General features: G+C 41.4%; 2 long non-coding RNA genes across 2 annotated transcripts in view; one reads left to right on the top strand and one right to left on the bottom strand.

Moving 5' to 3' along the window:
• The window catches only part of LOC144767518 (uncharacterized), a 381,370-nt gene that overhangs the window by 247,774 nt on the left and 111,052 nt on the right, over positions 1-22,544 (top strand). The window lies entirely within an intron of this gene.
• The window catches only part of LOC144767517 (uncharacterized), a 36,631-nt gene continuing 25,562 nt past the window's right edge, over positions 11,476-22,544 (bottom strand). Inside the window, exons 2-3 of the long non-coding RNA XR_013598239.1 lie at positions 12,669-12,758; positions 11,476-12,201 (exon numbers count right to left, since the gene is read on the bottom strand). This is a non-coding gene — a long non-coding RNA (uncharacterized LOC144767517). The remainder of the gene's footprint in view (positions 12,202-12,668; positions 12,759-22,544) is intronic.

The raw sequence follows: 22,544 nt of genomic DNA on the forward strand, positions 1-22,544 counted from the left end.
CTTTTTTGTGTATTGCAACAGCAGACTGCTCTGCCCAGCACGCACAAGCACCACTCGCATGCTTTTTTGTGTGTTGCAACAGCAGACTGCTCTCCCCATCGCGCGCATGCGCACCTCTTGTGTGCTTTTTTGTGTATTGCAACAGCAGACTGCTCTCCCCATCGCAAGCGCGTGCACCACTCGCATTTTTTTTTGTGTATTGGATTTAATCGAATGCACGCCACGAAGGCCGTTACATTTACTGTTTGTCTTTCTGCATGTGTTATTTCAGGTGGCTGCTCTTGAGAAACACTGTCGGCAGTTTTATGCTTCTTCACTTTGAGAAGGAAAGGATTTTAAACTGTGAGGAGTGCCTTTGATTTGCCTCAATATGGACGCTATGGAGCAGAACTGGTGGGATCTGGGCTAGTTACTGGCTTTTGAGTTAGAACGGAAGCCAAACCTGCTCTGGCTCTCGAAGACTTTCATTAACGTTTTATACCGATTTAAGGCAATAGCATCAAAGCTTCTGATAACTTTATGCCACCCATCCCACGACCATGGCGAATGTGGAGTCCATGCCTACGATCACCAGTCGCATTAAAAAACCTTTTGCGCTCCCCATCCATCAAACTTCGAAGACACAAGCCAGGAGTCAAAAAAGAGGACAGCGGCAGTAAGGTGAGTTTCCAAAGAAATGAGAGAGCAGCTAAGAATATCTTTTTGTACTCTGAAGCCACTTCAGCAAGTGGTGTCCGAAAACAGTAAATAAATGTTCCTGGTGTCTCATGGACTCTACCCCAATTCACTGTCTGTGCTTTGGGAAGGGTTGAGGGAGGAGTCTAGTGTTAAATCAATGTTTCACAGACCTAATGGGCATTTCTGACACGCAAAGCAATTACTAGCTTTGCCTGACTCGGCACACTGATCACTTGTAATTTTAACTTGCTGTCTGGTGCTAGGATGCTACTACCTTCTGTAACACAGTTCCCGTGGACTCATAGTTCCAACTCAGTTGTTGGCATGTGACATCATAATCATCAGGAAGCTGGTTTGAGTGTCACTAGCTGAGAATTATCTTCTCACTGTCTGGACTTTTGAGTTTGATACTTTATGAAGATATTTCAACATATCTCTATCAGTAGGTATTCTCCTGCCATCATGGAAGTAACACCCTGCACTGCTCCACTTATTACAGATGGGTAGAAAGAGTCATGGCAGGTCATGTCCGGAGCAAGAGTAGGAACTGCAACCTTTGGTGAATTGTAGTCTAATTCTCCATTTCTCCTTTAGTCTTGGTCAGTAATTTATGCTTAAAATGAAATTGTTCATGATGGCATAGTATAACTTTGAAGGGTTAAAATATTAGGTGTGAGTTTTAGGGTAAGACGGTAGTCTCCTTTGTTGTTAATAACCTGCTGGATGGTAATGAGTACAATCATCATGCACTGCAATAGTCCTCTTTTAAGAAGTCCAGTGTATGCCTAAGTGGATCTAACTATATCTAATCTGGGTAGAAGACAATTTGTGCACACAACCAAAATGAACAAGCATTGGCATACCAATAGGTCTCGCCTTTCGGACCTTACAAGTGTTTGGCTATCCAGCACAATATCCTTGGTGCAACAACATCAACTGTTGCATGGCTAAACACTTAAAAGGTCCCAAAGGCAAGACCTATTGGCTATGCCAATGCTTGTTACATTCTGTGTTTGAAAATACCACTTTTAGAAAGTAGGTATTTTCTTGCTTAGCCATCCAGTGTGCCTCTGCTAGGATGTGTATTGACTGTCTGTCTTTGGTGTGACAGGGGCTGGGGATATGCAGTGGCTCCAGAGAGTCTGGATGAATCAGGACTGGGCTGAAAAGACCTGGGCTGCATTCTGAGTAGTGGGAGGAGTTGTCACTAGCACTTCAATAGGCCCGGTCTACATTTAGAGTAGTGGGAGGAGATTTCCCTTGCACCTGAATAGGCCATGTCTGCCTTAGACAATGCTGTCTCCGCCTCCCGATAGGATGCTGGGCTAGAGAGGACCAAACTGGTTTGGAATAAGCACAGACACTCTCTGCCTGAGAGGACAAAGGAATTTGGAGTATAAATATTGGGACCCAGACCCCAGAACTTGAGAACTCTTTTGGAACAAGAAGACTGCCAAGAAAAAGAGCTGGAGAAGCTGTGAGGAGGAACTTCCACTTTGCTATGTGCTTTGCTGTGTTGGCCTGCAGTGGCTGCTTTTGCTTTGGGCAGTGAAAGGACTGGACTTGAACTTTCTGTAATCTCTTTTTGTGAGTTCCTCCAAGGGCTTGAGGTAGAGCTTGCCCCCGGTTCAAGAAGTCTCAGGAACAGCAAAGACTTCAAGGGGCAGATTTACAAGCCCCGTACGCCACATTTGCGCCGCCGTTGAATCACTTTTGTGACTCAGCGGCGGCGCAAAGCCAGCGCCATGCTGCGGGGTATTTACAACGTGATGCATCTAGGGATATGCGTCAAGTTGTAAAGCCCTGCGCCACATGTGGGCGTTCCGGTACGGGGAGGGAGGTGTTCCGGTGCAGGAACAAGATTTCACTCAGCGACTTTTACGGCCATGCTGCGTCAAAACCCTGCGCCTGCTTGAAGCATGCATAAGGATTGATGCAGCATGTTAGGCATAGGGGCACCCCGATCCTTGCTGGAGCTGCGTCGCAACTCAAACAATGCGCTGCCTTTCCGCCGGGGGATGCGACATGCATCTGCCCATTCGTGCACCACGGTGCGCCACATTGTAAATGCGGCGCATCAGTGGCGGCGCACAGGTGGTTTGGCATGTCGCAACTGTTCTGGCGCATCCCTGCTGATTAGCAGAGATGCGCCAGAAGTTGTAAATCTGCCCCCAAGTTCTTCTGCCCTCAGCACTGGGGACTGTGTGTTTTGTGCTGCAACAGAAGAAAAAGCAACCCGACACTGTCTACGACGTCGCTGCCGACTCCCTTTCCTGAAGGCACCGCAACCCTGGTTTCATTGATGACGTCTGCTGACACTGCCACCGAGCCGCTGCTTGCACCGTGACCTGTGGACGCTGCACTCCGGACTGCCTTGCTTCACATTGTCACCTTGGTATCCCCAACAACGACGCTTCAAGCCAACATCGATGCCGTTGCTTGCACCGTGGTTCACGGGCACCGCTGCACTTCGCACCGCAGCACCCGACGCCTGCAGAGACAGCACTCCTGACTTTAACGGCGAAGAGTTCAAACTGCAAATGCATGTGACTTCAAGGGTCCGACGACTCCTGCACCGACCTCTGGAACTGACGCCTGCAGACGCCATGCTTTCGGAGCTCAACGAGGTCACTGATGCACTGCATTTCTAAAAGTACTGTTTTGCGGGTCTTCCTAACACCGTAGCTGGCCCGCGACACCGTGGTCAGCCATACCTGTTTGGAATTCGTTGTTCACGACGCCATGATAGCTCCATACAGAGCTATCTGCTTCAAGGAACTTTATTTCAAGTTTATTTTGAGAACTGAAGATTTCTAAGTACTGTATTGTGGATTTTTTTCGTTTTTGGTCTTGTCTTAAGTATATAAAAACATTGGATATTTTTCTAAACTGGTGTGGTGTCCTTTTGTAGTGCTTGCACTGTGTAACTGTTAGTTATGTGCAAATGCTTTACACACTGCCTCTAAGATAAGCCTGACTGCTCGTGCCAAGCTACGAAGGGGGTGACCAGGGGTTATTTTACGAGTGTAACTCCCTTATCCTGACTAGAAGGAAGGATACCTACTTGGACACAGGTGCAAACCCTTGCCAACTAGAGACCCCCATTTCTAACATCATGGCAGTGCCTTAACACCCCCTGAGGGCTGTAACTGTGTTGGGCAGTCAAGCTTTAGCAAGCTCCATTGTTTTAGCTGGCCTGAGCATACTGGAGGTAATTTCAGACATATAGAGTGAACCCACAGCAAAGTATGAAAAAAAAGGATCTGCTCCTGGCACACCTTGACATTACTAGAATATTTTGTCAGAGTCGTTTCAGGGTCTATGCCTTTTATGAAATTTATGTGAAAATAGTGCTTTGAAATGCATAACGTGATCCCATTTTTTAAAAACATTTTTATTTATTTTTATGATGAAAACACGAGGAAGGAACAAACATGTCTGCCTCTTCATGGAAAATAAAGCATGATAACTATTATGACATAATTGACTAGAATTACAGGAACCCAATGCATTCTCCATTCTACAAATACCGTCACCATTTTAGGTGCCCATATACCCCATGATTTCATTATCCAGTGAACTATGTCAGTATCTCTGTATCCCTGTGAGATCAGCGTAACTCCCCTGTATTGGGCCCAATCTTTCCAATTTTTGTAATGTTTCTGTGTGTACCCTCCTGCCTGGTAAATGGGTTTCTCCAAACGTGTGTATTGATCTAGACTTTTTTTCAATCTCCGTAGAGGGGGGGAGCCTGCAATCTTCAACTGCTGAGCGAAGTCCCTCTTGGCAACAATCCCCAAGCATGAGTGAAATTTTATATCTGTTCAAGTTCAATTCTACCTTTATATTGAGGATGGTCATCTTGGGCTGGCAAACAAATCCCATTATGCCATACCTTTAAAGAAATGAAATCTCAGGGGAGAACCCCCTTTCCCCGAAACTTCCTAGAAAAAGTCTGTTTACTCACTTTGCTTGCTGGAATCCAGGGGAAGTAAAACATTCCACCACTTACAAAGATCTTTAGCTGCTGCTGATGAGCAGAACTGGCATTGTAAGAAGAGGAGAGTGGGCATTGTGTGTGCCAAGAGGTCAGGAGCAGTAATTTGGCAATGATATAACAGCATTGTTTAATCTTAAAATGGATGAAATTGTTACATTTAAAAAGTGGATAAACCCACCCACTCTTAACTCATCTGTAATTCTTTCCACTTTATATTCAAAATTGGGTCATATGGTATATGCCATACCAATAGCTGTGAGCCTGGCTCCCATGGCAGTGGCTTTCTTGGAAAAAGGTTTGCACCGGGCACAATGCCTAATATACAATTTATAGGGCTTACACCATGAATCTAATATTTAGTTGACATACACAAAACTTCATGTTTTTTATTTAGAAAATATATATCTTTTTATTTCATTATTTCTTTTCAATTATATATTATTTTATATGATGATTATTACACATTTTTTATCAAAATTCTTTTACAATATAAAAACAACAGACAACCATATACATGAAAATTTCATTGCAGTTATTTCTGTGTCTCTATCTTTCCCTATCTCTTTTAGAAAACCACAGTTCTTAAATGGTATTTAATGACCTAAGGAACTGAAAAACTTCTTTTATAGACGAGGATAGTGCAAAAAATTATTCGTGTTAGATTAAAAATCAACAAGACTTTTCATGTTGTTAATTTATATACATTTGAACAGACCAAATTTGTTGATTATTTTAACACCGAATATAAATACAGTTAAGCCAAAATACTGATTTTTTTAAAGATGTTGAATTGCACCAACGCGTTTCGGCAACAGCCTTCCTCAGGGTATTCACACCATAGTTTGGCTAAAAATTAGGGAAAAAGTTAACATTAGGACAATGTATTTAATCAGACTCATGGTGTAAGGCTAACCTATATACTAATAGTTTTAGGGGGTCATAAAAAGACTCCTATCTGATATATTTGGTTCTTTAAGTCAGGGCAAATTACATGGTAAAAGCACTGTAGCTTATATATTCAGGATCAAATAAAAACATTGTGTGGGCACAAATAGCAAGAAACTATACATGGAAAATGAGGAAAATGCCTAGATTGTGGATTCTCAATAATACCTGATTTGTTTATATCTATCTTTATTGTACTATAATTATAATGAAATTCTCATATGGAGAAAGAACCCTTTCGATGGTTATTATCAGACGGTGTTAAGCAGCATGAACCATTCTTTGGATATTAGCCAAGAAAGAATACTAAAGTTGCACTAATGTTTAAGTTCTTATAAAATAACTAGAATTTTTTACTTGTTGCTTACCTTAGCTATTCTATGGCTCTATGTAGGTATATAAACTTCTTCTTAAGTAGACGATAAATTGTTCATATATATTTCTGAGGTCTGAATAAGATGTAAGGATAATGAACATATGTACTTTATTGTGTATCAAAGAGTAATAACAAACCTAGCTTATTATTTCTCCTAGAGCGCAGTTTTTTTAGAGGAAAAAACATCAATTTATCGCTTACCAAGCTTGTCTTAGGAGAATTCATAAGTCAAGGTAATATTCAGTCAAGGTCCTATGGGTCTCACAGAGGGTATTAAAATGTCGATCTATAGTCACTTTTTAATGTTCCAGTAGCTCTTAGAGATAATTCTGTAGATGAAGATGTACTAACATCAGATAAACATATACACTTTATTATATCTTTTATATGTCAATAAATGATGATAGACTTAACCTATAATTTTTTCTCAAGCGGAGTTTATTAAGTACAATAGTGTCTCGCTTACCAAGATTGTCTTAGGAGAGTTCATGAGTCAAGACAATAGTCAGCCAAGGTCCTATCGATCTCACAGAGGGTATTAAAATATCGATCTGTAGTTACTTCTTATTATTCTGGTTGTTTTTTAGAGATTAATCTGAAAATGTAGATGTGCTAACATCAGTTATGAAGATCACAATTACAAAACCATTGATATCAGTGAGCTGTTCAATGAGCTGTTGTTCTTTTTTAAGGATACATGTTGAATACTAACCTTTTGATATGCTCGAAGTGTCTTATATATTTTTACGTGCCTTATTGATCTTTGTAGTTTTTTGGACCTTTGGTGAAGATAAGTGAAGATAACATCCTGAGGCACCAATAAATGAGAGCAGAAGGAAGAGAGAAAAAAGAAAAGGATATAAATTTAAGGATCAATGGTGCTTGTATCTGATAGCTTATCTCAACAAGTCCCATTATTCACAAATGTTATATCTTTAATTTCTCTTTAGTTTGCATGTAGAATATCTTTCTAAAAATATTTTGTTTAAAAGATAAGGAACCAATCAAACTTTCAATTTATATGCAGAAAAGATGTTTAGTTGGTTAAATTTGGTCAAGTCTTTTAAGTTGTATTACTGTTATTTAAGTTCCTACATATATATATTTGTAGGTTGACTTATTAATATTTTACCCAGTTATAATGCCATGTGTCTTAAGATCTAACCATTACGGCAGGTTAACTAGCTATTTATAGTCTGAAGCTCTTACCTTTTAAACGAATAGAAGACTACCGGCGTTCTGTGGACCCGATACAAGACGCGGGAAGCGTATTGCTCGGCTTTTAAAGCATGTTGCTAATGATTATGCACGCCGCGTAATTACAGAATGTGTAACCACGTTCCTTCTTCTAACAGAGACTCATGTTTATGATGTTTTGGAGGCAGCCATCTTAAAACATGCAAATTGCATATATATCTGTTTTAATTGTTAGGCATTAGATTGAAGGGTGAAACATGTATATTAAGGGTTGTGCATATTATATTTACATTTACGATTGCCCAACTAGATGTAATTACGGACAACTAGTATTTTTTTATATATGGACGGCTCTCTCCTTATAATTTTTAGCTTATACGGCAGCCATCTTAGACTACCTAGTTATACGTGTGTGGACACTACTCACTGAAAAATTGGTAAATATAAAATATTTTGCATGATATACAACAACTATAATTGTTATATGATTCAATGTTTTGTCAACTTCAATGTTTAAATAAGAGATAAATAAAGGTGACACAAACTTGTGATAAGGATGTATGTCGGCTATCGTGATTAAAACTACCTACATGAGAACACTAACTTATGGCCATTTTTAGAAAAATGAGAAAGGTATCTAGGCGTGTGTAGTGGCTTATAGATTGCACTCTCACTGCACTTGTATGATGCTACTCTATTGCTGTATTCTCCCTTAAAAGTTCATAATGCCTAGTGTACTTAGGTTTAGTTTTGTTATTATGTTTATCATAAACTACAACAATTCTAAATTCTAGATTAACCGTTAAATAAACAATAGTGATTTAGATGTAACCAGTAGTGGTCAATCAATTTGACGATTTGACGATTTATACAGAGTTTCTTTTACTAATGAAAAGAGCCATATGGACCAATCTATATACTATTAATGATAATAGTATACGCCAGAACCTTTCTATTGGATCGCTTGATCCCATGGTATTTCTTGATTGAGACCATTCTGTACTGTATTAAGAATAAAAATCCAGCCTATTTATAGTGCTTAATAAAAAAAGAAAAAAAGAAAAAGAAAAAGAATAAAAATCCAATAGACCTCTTTTACTTTTCGAATAGCCTCCATAGATTTCCCTTCTTTGTGTAAGATTCGCTCTAGTATGAACCAGTTCATTTCTTCAGGTTTATGATTTTTTTCTAGGTAATGGTTCACAACAGGTGCGGACTTTTTTTTGTTCTTATGGCGGACCTATGTTCAGTTAATCTTACATTGAGGGCTCTTCCTGTTTCTCCCACATAGCCTAAGCCACATGGGCAAATTATTAAATAAACAACATTTGTTGTCTTACAGTTGTTTAAGTCACTGGCTATTATTGTTTGGCCATTGAATTGTAAAGTGGGTGACTCTATTGCTGCCTCACAGGACTTGCAGTTCGTGCATTTAAAGTTGCCTGTCACTGGTTGCATGCCTGTGATACTCATTTGTTTATAAGTGTTTCCCAAGTTCATACGCGAGTGTACTACATGGTATTTGATGTTTTTGTTACGTTTGTACGCGAACATGGGCTTGGCTAATGTGTCTTTAGCAGGTACATCTACATTTAGAATCTGCCAGGTGGAATATACTGCTTGTTTTATTTGTTCATTTAACATTGAATGACGCGTAATGAAAATCAAAGCAGGGTCTTTTTTGATGTTATTATGGTGTAGAAGATGTTGCCGATCATAAAAACGGGCTCTTTTGTACGAATCGCGGATACATTTTTTAGGGTAGCCCCTCACCAAGAATTTGATTTTCATATTTTCTGCTTTCATATCATAATCTATGATTGAGGTGCAGTTGCGTCTGAGTCGCAAAAATTCCCCAAAGGGGATACTGTTTTTTTGCACTAAAGGGTGATAGCTGTCGTAGTGCAGCAGGGTGTTTCTAGCTGTCGGTTTAACATATAAATCGACAGCCAAAATCCCTTCGCAACATTTGATCACCGCATCTAAGTATTCTACTTGTTCTTTACTGATTGTATATGTGAAATGTATATTTTCGTCACACAAGTTGATCCACTCTATGAATTGCAATACATTTTCATAGTTGTCAATCTATATAAAGAAAACATCATCAATGAATCGTGACCACTTGGTCACAGATTCATAAAAAGGAGCGATTCAATTGAAAATGTACTGATTTTCAAAGTACGTCATATAAATATTTGCCACAGTTGGGGCGCAAGATGCGCCCATACTGACTCCCTGTTGCTGTTTAAAAAGCTGTGTATTAAATTCAAACACATTATCTGACAGTATGATTTTGAGGCATTCTAGGACAAATATTGTTGGACACTGGATGTTATATGTCCTAATGAACCAATGTACAGCCGATATTGCTCCATTAATGGGGATGTTGCTGTAGAGAGCCTCAATGTCCATAGTTACTAGAAATTGACGATCACTTGAAAATTGTACATTTTCTACTAGGTTGATAATGTGCCTAGTATCTTGGACAAAGGCTGGTGTTTTGGATACATGAGGACAAAGCAAGGCATCAACGTATTTTGCAAGGGACTCAGTGACAGACCCTATAGTTGTAACTATAGGTCTTAAAGGAGGGTCAGTGCTGTTTTTGTGTATTTTGGGGATTCCATAAATGCTAGCCATTCTTGGTGTCTCTACATTTAGGTAATCCCATTCTTTCTGACAAATATCTCCCTCATGCAAAGCTCTATTAGTTAATTTACGTATTTTAGCCATGACTTGCTTTGTCGGATCTCTGGTAATTGGTGAATAAAACCTTGTATCACTTAACATCTCTTGCATTTTTTCAACATAGGTGGTAGTATCATAGACAACTATTCCTCCTCCTTTGTCACAAGTTTTTATCACTTTATCTTTGCATGTCTTGAGCATATCAATAGCTTTGTATTCATCTTTACTCATATTAAATGGTGTTTTCTGGACATATTTAGTTATGTTGACAAATGTCTTGAACAAAACTTTTTCAAAAATTGCTACTTCTGATGGCAATTGGTCTAAACTGGGAGTAAAAGTGGACTTAGGGGATAAGCCTGATCGATTTACATTATCCTGTTCTCTTTGTGAATTGGAAAAAAATATTTTTAATCTTACCTTTCTGAAAAAGGTTTGTAAGTCTCTAAACAACTCAAATTGATTAAGCCCCGAATGCGGTGCAAATGTGAGACCTTTAGTTAGTACCGATATTACAGTGGATGTTAAAACTGTGTTGCTTAGGTTGAAAATTGGTACAGTTATCACTCTCTCCAGTACCGCTTGTTTCTTGTCTCCAGGTACTGGTTGTAACCCATTTGTGGTTCCGATTGGAACTGATTGTATTCCGGATGCGGACTGTGTTGGAAACGCATCGGATATTGTGATCTCCAATTCACCCTGCGATTTTTGCGTCTCCCTAAAAAAACATTTTAACCTCTTGGCCTGCTGTTACCAAATCTTTGGGCTCCACTAGTGGCTCCATAGTATCCATCTCCTTCTGAGTCTGAGGAGTCAGAGAAGGTATTGATGCTTTTATTATAACTAAACTGTCTGTTGGAATATTGATCAAACCGTCCTGTTTGGGTATCTTGTTGGTTGTAGTAACGTTCTCCGAGATATGGATACATGCCTTCTTTACTAAAAAATCTAATGTCTTTATTGAGTTTGTCAATTTTACGTTTAGTTAGGTAATCTGTATAGGAGCCAAGATCCTTCTCTATCTCTTCCAATTTCTTTTTGGATTCTTCCAAGATGCCTGATGCTTCTATTTTTCTTTCTAGATCTGAGATTTCTGATGCTAGCTGATCTAATACCAGTTGAGCAGTTTCTACTATTAGCATCATATAATCTCTTGAGCATCGGTTAAAGATTAGTGCCCATTTTTCTAAAAACTCTTTTATCTGTACAAATAGGCCAGGAATATTCCGGACTCTTAAACCTTGAACTCCCGCCTTTAAATAATCTAGCATAAATTTACCTTGTAGCTCAATTCTCCTCATCTTCTTTTTTAGCGCTAACAGTGTTATTGCATCCTCATTTTTATCAACATGTGCTTGTGGTTGACCATTAAAACTAGATGTATTTCCTACCATGTCTGCAAATTGTTCGTCTGAGAAACCAAATGTTGGTAAATTAGACATGGGTAAAGCTACTATAATTAGTTAATTTTGACTGGATGGTTAAGCTATCTAATGTTATCAATATCTAATACGTAAAGAAAGCTATATACAGCCGGTTGAGTGCACACATGTGAAAAACAAATACCTTTACCATAACCTAACTCTCGAACCAATGAATGAAAAGGATGAATGAGAAAAATCTCACAAAAATGAATATACTGATATAAAATAACTCACCCCTCACAGACAGGCTGCGAGATAATCTAACTTGTAAAGCACCAGGGGCCCCCTGAAAATAGGATAGTACCCAAACAGGGAAAATCACTTTCTTGGAAAAAGGTTTGCACCGGGCACAGTGCCTAATATACAATTTGTAGGGCTTACACCATGAATCTAATATTTAGTTGACATAACACAAAACTTCATGTTTTTTATTTAGAAAATATATATCTTTTTATTTCATTATTTCTTTTCAATTATATATTATTTTATATGATGATTATTACACATATTTTTTATCAAAATTCTTTTACAATATAAAAACAACAGACAAACATATACATGACAATTTCATTGCAGTTATTTCTGTGTCTCTATCTTTCCCTATCTCTTTTAGAAAACCACAGTTCTTAAATGGTATGTAGTGACCTAAGGAACTGAAAAACTTCTTTTATAGATGAAGATAGTGCAAAAAATTATTCGTGTTAGATTAAAAATCAACAAGACTTTTCATGTTGTTAATTTATATACATTTGAACAGACCAAATTTGTTGATTATTTTTACACCGAATATAAATACAGTGAAGCCAAAATACTGATTTTTTTGAAGATGTTGAATTGCACCAACGCGTTTCGGCAATAGCCTTCCTCAGGGTATTCACACCATAGTTTGGCTAAAAATTAGGGAAAAAGTTAACATTAGGACAATGTATTTAATCAGACTCATGGTGTATGGCTAAACTATATACTAATAGTTTTAGGGGGTCATAAAAAGACTCCTATCTGATATAATTGGTTCTTTAAGTCAGGGCAAATTACATGGTAAAAGCACTGTTGCTTATATATTCAGGATCAAATAAAAACATTGTGTGGGCACAAACAGCAAGCAACTATACATGGAAAATGAGGAAAATGCCTAAATTGTGGATTCTCAATAATACCTGATTTGTTTATATCTTTCTTTATTGTGCTATATTTATAATGAAATTCTCATATGGAGAAAGAACCCTTTCGATGGTTATTATCAGATGGTGTTAAGCAGCATGAACCATTCTTTGGATATTAGCCAAGAAAGAAAACTAAAGTTGCACTAATGCTTAAGTTCTTATAAAATAACTAGAATTTTTTACTTGTTGCTTACCTTAGCTATTCTATGGCTCTATGTAGGTATATAAACTTCTTCTTAAGTAGACGATAAATTGTTCATATATATTTCTGAGGTCTGAATAAGCTGTAAGGATAATGAACATATGTACTTTATTGTATATATCAAAAAGTAATAACACACCTAGCTTATTATTTCTCCTAGAGCGCAGTTTTTTAGAGGAAAAAACATCAATTTATCGCTTACCAAGCTTGTCTTAGGAGAATTCATAAGTCAAGGTAATATTCAGCCAAGGTCCTATGGGTCTCACAGAGGGTATTAAAATGTCGATCTATAGTCACTTTTTAATGTTCCAGTAGCTCTTAGAGATAATTCTGTAGATGAAGATGTACTAACATCAGATAAACATATACACTTTATTATATCTTTTATATGTCAATAAATGATGATAGACTTAACCTATCATTTTTTCTCAAGCGGAGTTTATTAAGTACAATAGTGTCTTGCTTACCAAGATTGTCTTAGGAGAGTTCATGAGTCAAGACAATAGTCAGCCGAGGTCCTATCGGTCTCACAGAGGGTATTAAAATATCGATCTGTAATCTTCAACTGCTGAGCAAAGTCCCTCTTGGCAACAATCCCCAAGCACGAGTGAAATTTTATATCTGTTCAAGTTCAATTCTACCTTTATATTGAGGATGGTCATCTTGGGCTGGCAAGCAAATCCCATTATGCCATACCTTTAAAGAAAACAAATCTCAGGGGAGAACCCCCACTTTCCCGAAACTTCCTAGAAAAAGTCTGTTTCCTCACTTTGCTTGCTGGAATCCAGGGGAAGTAAAACATTCCACCACTTACAAAGATCTTTAGCTGCTGCTGATGAGCAGAACTGGCATTGTAAGAAGAGGAGAGTGGGCATTGTGTGTGCCAAGAGGTGAGGAGCAGTAATTTGGCAATGAAATAACAGCATTGTTTAATCTTAAAATGGATGAAATTGTTACATTTAAAAAGTGGATAAACCCATCCACTCTTAACTCATCTGTAATTCTTTCCACCTTATTGGGTCATATGGTATATGCCATACCAATAGCTGTGAGCCTGGCTCCCATGGCAGTGACTGCAGCTAATGCAGAAGATGAGAGCTGGCTCTGCATGGGCAACTGCAGTTGGGGAGAGCAAACTGAGGCAGTGAGTCGGTGCAGAAGGAAGGATCAGCATGAGGCTGTAGGGCTGTAGTGACTAATGCATCAGTTGGATTGCCGGGGAGGATAGGCAGGACACACTGCTTATTCTGCATGGCAGAAACGCACATGGCCAAGAAAAAACAAACTCAAAAGCCTCAGCATCATCAGGGTGGATACAGCTGCCATTTTGAATGAGAGAAACAGCATTATTGAGAAGTTCTATTCACCTATAGGGTTAGCCCAACAATCAAAACATACTCAATTACTGCATGGTGGAGGGGTCTCCCCATGCAAACTGATATATTATTACTTTTTGTGAAGTGAGGGAACACGCCTGAAGAGACAACAGGAGGGCAATAAGCACTATTTCTTGGTGGCACAACACAGGTTCTGCCCAATCAAATGCTGTAATCAAGGTAACAAACATGTGGGTGGAGCCAAAGCCCCTCTCTCAGGTGAGCGTTTTAAACTCGTGTTCTTTATTTATTTATTTATTTATTGAAGTTTTGTATAGCGCTAGCTGGACCCAGAGGTATCAGAGCGCTTCACAGCAAATATAGATAAAACAACAACAAGCAGGAAATAGAGTCAGTGCAACAGTAACTTGAGCGGAATAAGGGATGGTGATCTGGCGAGAATCAATTGTTCTGGGTTCTGATAGAAAGCTGACTACCATTGTCCCGTATGAGGTTCATCTTAGGCACCAGAGTGTTCAAGGAAGAAGGCTTTGGGTAGCGATTTGAATTGCGGGAAGGAGGCAGTCATTCTGATATGAGGGGGGATGGAGTTCCAGATTCTGGGGGCATTCCCCGCAAAGGATTTATTAGAGGTTTTTCGCTTCTGTGATTTCAGAGGGATGAGTAAAAGTGTGCTGGAGCTTCTGAGGTTCCTGGACTGACCCGCCCTTTTGAGTTTAGAAGCCAGGTATTCCGGTTTGCCTGTATGTAGGGCTTTATGAGTGAGGCAGGCTGTGCGGAAGTTGGCTCTTTGGACAATCGGGAGCCATTTCAGTTCTTTGAGTGCTGGGGAGATGTGGTCAAATTTATTTGTTCCTGTGACCATTCTTGCTGCTGCGTTGAGGGTGGAGGCGAGTGGTTCCAGGTGCGTCTTGGCAGTTCCCGTCAACACTGCGATGCCATAGTCTATTCTGGAAAGCAGAAGTGCCTGGGTGGCCTGTTTCAGGTCTTTGGGGGGGAGGAAGGGTTTGATCTTGTGTTCTGTTGATCACATGCGTTTGGCGACAACTGGGCTGTGAAGTCCAACCTAAAAAGTGCATTTCTAAATCTCTGAAGTTCTGAGCCACACCTGTTAACTAAGGTGCTCTAAAAAAGCCCATAACAATACTATTCAAGTATCTTAAATCTTCCAGGCAAATGCACAGTTGTGTCATGTGTTGTGGAGTATTGGTGACCATCCAGAAGTATAAAAAATGGTTTTATTCAAAATCAACTTGTTTGCTTTCTTTCCTTTAATGCCATTCGTGTCAATAAAACTTGCTCAGTTCCTAGCTGCACCCATTGTGCCTCGACTTCCATTGAAATGTTAGTATTAAGATAACAACAGTGAACTTCTGGGTGAGGACTTTTGTGCAATATTATATTTTTCCTAAGTTATTATGGCTTCTGTTATGGTCTGTTCATTCCTTACATGTTTTGTTGACCCCTGTAAATGTGACATTGCATAGATACTAGACCAATGCATATTTGTGTCTGAATGTAAAAATCATTGGACTACATATATATTCTTTCTAATCATTGCCCATGTGTATACAGTACACACTTCAAGGATGAATGTTTCATTTTCTTTTCTTCTGAAGAACAACCCAGAGTAGGTAGTAAGGAAAGCTGATTAGAGCCAGGAAAGCCAACAAGCCAGGAAACCTCATGCCTGACATGCTTCAGCAAGACCTTTGCTAAGTCATGGAGAGCTGATCTGTGGACAGGAGGGGTGATTTGCAGCCTGGTACTCTCCAGTGGACAGTGGTCAAGAGACCTCAACATGAAACAAGAGATTTGCACAGGAAGATCTGACGAGAGGCCATGTGATCACAAACAACCACCCTCTAGAAGAGTTCACAGGAAAAAGGGGGTATACAACCTTTACAATGCAACTTTTACAACGCACTACCATTACAACGAAACTTTTACAACGCAACATCCATTACAACGCATGCATTTACAACGCAGTCATTACAACGCACAACACTACAACGCACACCACTACAACGCATTCCATTACAACGCATTCCATTACAACGCATAGCATTACAACGCATAGCATTACAACACATAGTACCCTTACACTATCCAACACTTACCCTACTGTTGCACCCCCTGGAGTTAGAATAGTAATTTTTACCCCTACACTATCCAACACTTACCTTACATGCAATGCAATGTAATGCGTTGTAATGGTATGCGTTGTAAATGTAGTATGCGTTGTAGTGGAATGCGTTGTAAAAGTAGTTTCAAAGAATCTGTTGTAATGGCATGCGTTGTAATGGTGAGCGTTGTAATGGATGTTGCGGTGTAAAAATGCGTTGTAAAGGTAGGCGTTGTAAAAGTATGCGTTGTAACGTCATACATCCAAAAAGGGTCACCCTGTCGCAGTACCTGAAGTGGTAGTACCTTAGGACATCCTTATGCCTTGGCAGCACGGCAGAAGGCCTCATCACTGCCAATTGCTGTATGAATGGCACATCTGCATTACTTCCAGCCCTCCAGACAGTTTCAGTATCTGATCCTTTCCACTGTTCAATCACAATTCCGCAAACTCCAGTACGTACAGAATGCCGCCGCCAGACTCGTCCTCAACCTACCACACCACAGCCACATCAGCCAACACCTACGGCCCCTACACTGGCTCCTCATCGAGAGGAGAATCACCTTCAAGCTTCTCACCCAAGCACACAAGGCCCTCCACAACACCAGACCCACCAACCTGAACCACCGCCTCTCGTTCCACGTTCCCCAACGTTCTCTCCGCTCAGTCCAGCTCTTCCTCACAACGGTACCTAGGATCAAGAAAAGCAGAAAAGGAGGGTGCTCCTTCTCCCTCCTCACGGCCAAGGCATGGAACTCCCTCCCTCTACACCTCCGACAGACTGCCTCGATCTCTAACTTCCTAAAGGACCTCAAGAACTGACTCTTCGATGGAACTCAGTGAACCTCCAGGCTCTGCGGATCCACCCCCGCCTCCTTTCCCCCAACACCTTGAGACCCGTTCCGGTGAGTAGCTTCAAATGTATAAACCCCCGATTGATTTGATTGATTGAGCAATGCAGCTTACTAGAAAATAAAACATGAAAACAACAGGTTACTCACCTTTAACCTCCCGACCACTCAGTACTTCATCAAGGCTGTAAAAGCTTGTAGGCGAGTATAACCACCAGCTGACCTACGTCCAGCCCATATGTTCAAGAATATCCTTATGAATAGAATTGCAGTTTATTCAGTCAGAGCTATCAACTCCACCTTGGACAGAGATATCTCCCCAAAATAACTCTAAATGTTTTGCATAAACACTCATTAAAACAAGCAGGCCTTCAACCAAAGGTTCCTTCTAGGTACCTGCCAATCACCAAGTGTTCGTAAGCAAAAAGTTTGAAGTATCTGCCTCAAGACACATAACTTCATTTATCAAAGAAAATACCCTTCTCTCAGATTACCAAAATAGATTCTGGTATAGTTGGGATCAAAAGCAGCACTAGTTTCCACATTGGATGATTTTAAAACTACTATGTATTCAAATGGTAATCAGCATGCCTATTACTTGAACTTTCCATTGCGTTTGATTCTTTTCAGCATTGTAGGCTTATACACTTCGACACTTGGAATTGGAAAAAATCTTATTAGGAAACAACTTTACATCTGTAGTCCAGCTAGACTCTAAATTCTAGGCTATCACTGCTGTTGACAATATCCCCTACAAAGATATACCAAGGCAACAATATTTTGCCAGCTCTTCAATAACAGTCTGACACATTCCTGCCCGGATGTGGATCAATTGTGCTACAAATATGTGAACTGTTGAATGTGACATGGTAACAACAAGTTTTTCATTCTTTATTTGGTGCAATTTCTGCCACTAATCTTGCCAACTCATTAGCACACATTTCATTTCAGGAGGCAGAAAAGTTATTTTAGAAACAGAACCTGTGACTTGCCTGTCACCATCCCCTCCCTCCACCCCCCAATTTATTGTATGGATTCCTACTATTTGGAAACCTGTACATGAGGGCAGTTCTAAACACAAATATAATGGGTAAACTACAATTGGACTATCTGTCAACCATGTGCCAGGAGCCCTTTTCTGGGCTTGCACTTATAAATGTTTCACAAGCAAATTGTCCTGACACAGAAGGATTTAGCAAATTAACAAAAAAGAGTTGTTGTCTTGAAGTAATTTTGTGAAAACCCATCTAATGTGCTTTGGATTAAAATCTACACAATCTACTTTTCAAAGATCACTCTCAGTAGCTTATAAACAATGTGAAATCCACAATAATACTGTTTGTTCTTATTGTATCAGGTTTGTCTAACATGTTCAAATTGCAGTTTGTCGATTATTTTTCTCATATTGGCGATGAAGATAGCTCTCCGCCCCTATTGCTTGACATACTTTTTGTTGGAAGTGTTAGCAATCCCCAAAGTTTGGCCCTGGGCCTAGTTGCACCCTTGAAGCCCTCAGAGACCCATGGAGTCCACAGTGGGAGTCACCTGTGTGAAAAGCAGTACCTGCCTCATCCTGCTTGACAAACTGATGCAGGTAGCTTGACAAGCATTCGCAGTATCTCTGCTGAATCTGGGACACAGACTGCTTCCTTGGAATAAATTGTTTGAAAAAAGAAAAAGCTTGGCAAAGAGCACTGCATATTTGCTGCTATGGAGCCATCTGGAAAATGTAGTAATTTAGTGTCCAAAGCCAAGAGCCAAGGTTGAGTTATTTGTAAGTTTGCCATGTGCTTTCTCACAAATGTACCTTTGTTCAAAGCATGTGTCTGCCTCGTGTACAAGTACGCCTACCACTCCAGTGCACGAGGATTCCTGAAATAGAGCCACCATCAGCTTAATATCCCAAATGAATATAATAATACACTAGCCCCGTGATCTTCCTCCAGCCGTGCTGTGTCAGTCTTTTAACACTCCAGTAGTTTAAGGACCCCGTCTCCAGCGCCCTATCTTCCTCTTCTCTCGAAATGGCGGCAGATTAGACTGCAGCAACTCTCCACTCCATTTTGTCAAAGGGGAAGCCTGCCCAGCTGCAATGCTTCTCAGAAAAGGACAGAGGAAAAAATATGTCAGGCATGAGGTCATTCATCTATATTTGAAAGTCTCTGTTTGGGAGGATTGCGGCTGGTTACCGTAGCAACCAACGGCCGTTCCACTCCAGGGCTGACACATAAACGGTGTTTTCTCATTTCCTCTCCCTCCCTCCTGTAAACTCTCTACATGGCAGCATGACCGCGGATGACTCATCACTGGCCTTGGATACCGAGGGGCCTGCTCCACCCTGAGTCACCCCATCAGTCTTCTGCCCTTAAAGAGTCTTTAGAAGAGGGGAGACCTGTCAAGGATTAGAAGGAATTCCAGGCAGATGAATGAATGCCTCTGACAGGCCAAGGAGTAGGCCAGAAGGTTGTGCTGTGTGAACCAGGGATTTAAGTGGGATATAAAAACTGGGGGGGGTCTCTCAAAGGGGCGTGTCCGATGGAGTTAAGGGCCTAGCCTAAAATGCGAACGCTAAAAATCTGTGCTTAGCATAGTGTGCTGCCCGATTGGCATTTTGCTGCTTCTGTGATTGAATCCAGACATATAATACAACAAGTAAGATTACCTACAACAAGATAGTGCTATTGGCTTTATCAATGGCTGTTAGTTGCATAAGACACATAAGCAACAACTATGGCTCTGCTGTAAATAACATTGAAAATACGTCTGCTGATTAGACAGTGAAATAACTTTAACAAGTCTCTTTGAAGTTAGTTACCTCAAAGGCTGTGAAGGGTGGTTATTGCTGCAAAGTTAAGATTTTTTTTATCATTCTGAGGGTGAGGGCAAACATGGAGAGCCCGAAAGAGACCCGTTTCAGCACCTGCTTTTTAGAACTGCCGGTACTGGGCACCGGTAGGTCCCGGCCCACTTAATGAACTGGCGTGCACCGTTATTTGCACTGGTATATAACAATTCCCGTTCCTGTACTGATACCATTTTCGTGCGTCAATACTGAGGCCATCAATCGAGTGTCTGATATTTTTTCAATGTTTAGTTAAGAAGTGGTTTGTGTAGATCAGTAGGAAGGTAAAATGTGTTTAATCTTGCAACATCGTTATAGAGTCCTGTGTGTTTGTGTGGGTGTGCTGAAGGGTTCGTTCGTGTTCTCTCTCTTCATTGGATGGTCAGTTGACTATTGCTTGGCCACAGTAAAGTGTTCGCTATGTATGTATCACAGTCCAGGGAATGGATTATAGAAAGTGCCCTGGGCGGCGTAACAGGCATGTGCACCCCCTTTGCGCCCTGTTCAAAGAACGTGGAGGGGCCCCTTTCCCCCACGGACTCATCCAGGAGCTTTCAGGCCACATGCTCCCGTCCTTGCACAGTGCCGCAGGGCAGGGGTCCCCTGGAGCTCGGGACCCCACCCCTCCACCACAGGGGCTAATGTTACAACACTGCAGATAGCGCTAGCGTCCATGTAGCGCCAGCACGATCTCAAGAGGGCTGTCCCTTATTTGAATGGGGCGTGGTCCCATGCATATGAGGAAAGCTGCTTACTTCTGCGCCCACCCTGTATTATGGATGCGGGTGCAAAGGCAAAGAAGTTGTCAGGAGGCACACTAACAGAGTATCACAAAAAGGTGACGCTCAGTCAGTGCGCCCCTGATGGCAGCCATCTGGAGGGTCTCAATGGGTATGGGGTCCTTTTCACCCCCCAGACATTCCCTTACAGGCGAGTGCAGTCACTCACTGCACCAGTCTAGAAGTCTGGTCGCCACACATCCCTGCAATTAAGCGGCACTTGTTTTAATCAAAAAGGATGCGGGGGACGGGGCGGAACGGTGCCTCGGTATGCGGCGGAGGCAGCGGGGTGGGAGGTTAAACACGCGCGGAGATTCACTCATCGGGAGTCGGGAAAGTCGGGAGCGGAGTGGCCGTGGCGCGAGCAGCTTGAAGCGGTAAGACGCCACACAGGGGCTACCGGGGCTTTCCCACCACACCCAGCACATGAGAGCGGGGTACGGACAGAAACAATCCGGGGAGCGGCAGATAAACACCCCGCCGGCCGGCGCAGAGAGGCTCCTGCAGCAGATCTCGAGAACCAGGGGCAAGGAAAGTGCGAGCCCTGCCAGGAAGTTAATTGCTCATAGCTTTTATCTGGTTGGAGGCTTATCGAAAGTTAACGTGAGATTCGTCTCTTGCAAGTGTGATGTGGCAGACTCGTGAGGTAAATCTCTGGTAAATCACTGGTATGTTCATTGAGGGATGACGCCCATTTTTTTATTTTTTTTATTTTTGCTTTTGGGCATCCATCTTGTCCTTTTCGGCTATGCATAGAGAGTGAAATGGGCTGGATCCACCCTCTGCATATGGGGGCCATCTTGGGGTGGGCAAATAGACATTATCCCACAGATCTGGTTCATGAACTCTCCTCTTAACATCATCCCTGTGCCACCGATAAAACATTACCATCTGACAATAGATCAAGTGCAGCTGCGCCTCAACAGCGCGGGCAGCTGCAACATTTCTACCTATCTATTTAAAGGGCACACTTACAGCTGCGCAGGAAGTAGTGCCAGCTGCACCGTTTAGGCCTTCTACAGCTGCGCAGCAAGTAGTGCCAGCTGCACCGTTTAGGCCTTCTACCGCTGCGCAGCAAGTAGTGCCAGCTGCACCGTTTAGGCCTTTAACAGCTGTGCAGCAAGTAGTGCCAGCTGCACCGTTTAGGACTTCTACAACTGCGCAGCAAGTAGTGCCAGCTGCACCGTTTAGGCCTTCGACAGCTGCGCAGCAAGTAGTGCCAGCAGCACCATTTAGGCCTTCTACCGCTGCGCAGCAAGTAGTGCCAGCTGCACTGTTTAGGCCTTTTACAGCTGTGAAGCAAGTAGTGCCAGCTTCACCGTCTAGGCCTTTTACAGCTGTGCAACAAGTAGTGCCAGCTGCACCGTTTAGGACTGCTACAACTGTGCAGCAAGTAGTGCCAGCTGCACCGTTTAGACCTTTTACAGCTGTGCAGCAAGTAGTGCCAGCTGCACTGTTTAGGCCACTTAATCCGTGGGGACAGGTCTGATTGAGATAGGAGTAAAATGCACTCCTTCGCCCCATTCCCCCTGAGGAACTAGAATTAGATTAGGCCTCGCACGGGGAAATAGATTGCAATTTCTCCGTCAGTGTTCAGCGTGATGTAACTAATTAACATACCGAGAATGCCCCTATGGTATAAGACACCCTTTTCGTTATATTTTGTCATCCCTTTTATAATCATTTTCCTCCACTTTCCTTGTAAATAGGGTAGCATCGGTCAATAGGACAGGAGCCATTTTGTTTAGGTAACCCATAGCGCTGATTGTAAAAACCTCTTTGGCTCTGCATTTTCGCATCTCCTCGTTCTCATGAGAAATAGCTAGACACATGTAGCAAGCAGCTGCTTCTGCTTCTGGGCCCCGTCAAGGTTGTAGGAGGGGGCCGGCCAGATAAGCACATTCTTGCAAGCGCTGTGCGGACTCTCACTGAAA

The sequence above is a fragment of the Lissotriton helveticus genome, chromosome 7 (genome assembly GCF_964261635.1).
Source record: "Lissotriton helveticus chromosome 7, aLisHel1.1, whole genome shotgun sequence".
Lineage (NCBI taxonomy): Eukaryota > Metazoa > Chordata > Amphibia > Caudata > Salamandridae > Lissotriton > Lissotriton helveticus.